We start from the raw sequence: 3,383 nt of genomic DNA, 5'->3' as shown, positions 1-3,383 counted from the left end.
ATTTTAAAAATAATAATTTAATTTTTTTTCTTTTATCAGTAAATCTTATTTTTTACTGTGGGCCCCGAGATCTAGGTTTCTGACGTTATTTTCATCACTTTAATTGATTCTTTTATCGTTTCTATTCCATATAGTGCACCCAATATCATTGAACTTTTTGGGTCCCACACATACGATGATTGCTATTGCGTGGGCTTCTTCCATGGTTTTATGGACTTTTTGGAATTTCTCAGTAAAGTATTGTGGAGAGAGAGAGAAAGAAAGAGAGAGAAAGAAAGAGAGGACGTTTATTTTATTTTATTAGTATTAAAAATTTTGATTGTTTATATTAATACAATAAAATAAATACCTTGTTATGCAAAATTTCTACACTGATTCTTTTTTTTTTTTAAATATTTTTTTTTAAAATTAAAATTTTATTGAATGAAAAAGAAACGCTTGGATCTACGATAGACCTGGCTAAAACTAGGATCTTTTACAAAAAGATTTATTTAAAATAAACAAGAAGATAAAGATAGTAAAAGAAGTAAGAAAAGCAAAGGAAACTAGAGAGGATGCTCATCGTCTTCATCGAGCTAAGACATAAAGCTGACCAGGAACTCAACATTGTTACTCCTCGTCAGATTTAAGATGCACTGTTCATTACTAATGTCATCTACTATTGTCATGCTTTTGAAATTTGTTGTAAATCAGGAATTTCAATTTATGCATTGGTCCAAACTGCGCAAGATTTTACAGAAAACCAAACAATGAAGGAATAACTCCTCCACAGCAAGACATCTTCTACAAACCAAGGGATATAGAGTGAATTCTATCGTTTAGAAAAGAGTAATTACCTAAATTAATTCTCAACGATCTTAAAAGTAGATATTTTAGTTGGTAAAAAAAATTAATACACACAATCAATCTTTAATGTTTTACTAGGACAAATAAATCAATCTTCAGTCTATTTTTTGGTAAAGTAATTATTCAAATTAGTCTCCAATGATTTTAAAAGTGGGTATTTTAGTCCATAAAAAAAATTAATACAAAGATCAATTCCCAATATTTTTTCTGTCAGGCATATATATAACAGTCTTTCGTCTATTTTACTTTTATTATATACCAACCTTTTTTATTATTAACTTAACTTTGTGCATGTGGACGATGATACTAGCATATTAATACACTCTTTTTGTGGGAAACAAATAATATGAATAATGATGCTTTGAAATTCAAATTAAAACATTTTCTTTTAATACAAACATATTTTTAAAATAGGACATCTTTTAATTATATTAAATACAAAAATAGTCACAAGGCATCATATTCGAATTTGTATGATTTAAAAATTTAGAATTATTAGATATGGTTATTCCCTTTCAAACAAATGATATCATAATAGTTTATTCAATTTTATAAGCTAATTGACGATAACTGATATTTTAATTAAGAAACGAAAAAAAAGGGTATAATATTATATTAAGCATTGTAGACTAAGATCAGAAAAAGACTCGTGAAGACATTGAGAAGAAAACAAATTAAAGAAAATAAAATAAGAACTAAAAAACTTAGGACAAATGAGAAGCCTTTTAATAGTACTGAAATGAAAACCATCAGCTGAGCACACAACAATTGGAAGAGTGGGAAATATACATTAAAAACATACATAACAAGACTTCAACATATTTGATATTTTTGGCAGCTGCTAGATAACAGTTGTCTTTGATGGTGATATGTGGAAGATTCCTTTGGGTACATAAATAAATTATTGGATTATTATTATGGTTGTCTTATAATGGAATAAGTTTTAAGTGATTATATAATTACTATTAGCAGGACACGGTACTATTCATCATTAACATGTACATTGTTAGTAGTCGAGAAATTGGTAGTTATTTTGTGTCTAGGAAATATATAAGAATAATAATAAGTTGAGGAAAGGAAAAAAGTCCATGAACCAAGATAATTAACGAGAAACGTTGAGCCCAGAATTGGACAAAAGAAATCTTCAAGGATTCGAATTAGAGTCAATAGTCAAAATCGTCCCTAAAAGATACTCTAATCTCTATTTTTGCCTCGAAAGATTTAAAATTAATTACGTTAGTCTCTCTGTCTATTCTATCACTAACAACATTAATTTTGCTGATGTGGTACGTTAATTTTTTTTTTTTTGTGTTTTTGGTCAAAACAGAAACAGAACCTTAACTATCCAGAATCCGACCCACTCGTACCCGCCCCGAAAATCCCTCCTCAACTTGTCTGAGCAGCTTCGAGCCTCCATTCCGTTCCGCTGCAACACAACTCCCACAATGGTGGTTCTTCAAGCTTCACGCTGCGCACCGTCTCCAGTAACCACTGCCATTGTCGTCGGATGTTGCAAAGATACCACGTCTTGACTGAATGCCAACTTCCGCCACCTATCAAGCGTCTTAGATTCTCTGCTCCACAGCTGCTCCCACCGTTGCATCAATGGTATAGTACTCGCTTTCCACCCCATTCCAATTCGTTGCCCTGTCGCTTTTAGCGGAAATTTTGGACTTGGGGTTTGCTTTCAAAATTACACCTTTATTGCCGTTTGCGTGCTTCCTCACATTGATGTAGTTCTTTATGGTTTTATTCGCATAAAACATCTGCAGTGTAGGGTATTGTTGTAGTTGATAACTTGCTGTAGTGTAGATTGTATCGTTTTTTCTTTGGTTTGTTGATTTTGAAGACTATGAAGAGGCAGAAAACTGAACCTTCCAATTCGAGGAGGTTTAGATTGTCCCAATTTTTGGTTTCTGTTTGGCAAAAAAAAAAAAAAAAAAAAAAAACTAACGTGTCACGTCAGCAAAATTAAGGTTGTTAGTGATAGAATAGACGGAAGGACTAATGTGATTAATTTTAAATTTTTCGAAGACAATTTTGATTAAATTTATCTTTCGAAGACGAAAATGGAGATCGAAGTATACGATTTTGACTATTAACTCTATTCGAATTAATATGTAAAATTACGGAGGATTACATGTAATGCTGTAACGTGTAAACGGCTAACCAATACACATCAATTAACCATAAAAACCTAATAAAGAGCATAAACCGTTAGTAAAAGAGCTGATAACATAAGCATAAGCTGAAAAGCAACTATGGGAGTACACTACTGTTCTTTTCTAAAAACACTTTACATGATCAAACTTTAGTCATTTAGGCTTTGGAGTGTGTTTGTAGACACAAACTCCAGCTCATGTACTAAAAAGCGGAGATGAGGTCCCGAGTTTTTTAGTTAGTGAATTCACTATACTTTCGGGAAAAAAAAACACACACATATATATATTTGATAATTAATTTAATGATTAATTTTAATATATAAATATATAATTTTATATATACATATTTGAATAAAAAATTATGTGATGCATTTT

The sequence above is a fragment of the Arachis ipaensis genome, chromosome B01, assembly GCF_000816755.2.
Source record: "Arachis ipaensis cultivar K30076 chromosome B01, Araip1.1, whole genome shotgun sequence".
Classification (NCBI taxonomy): Eukaryota; Viridiplantae; Streptophyta; class Magnoliopsida; order Fabales; family Fabaceae; genus Arachis; species Arachis ipaensis.
The sequence above is the reverse complement of the archived record's forward strand: the minus strand, read 5'-3'. Positions refer to the sequence as shown.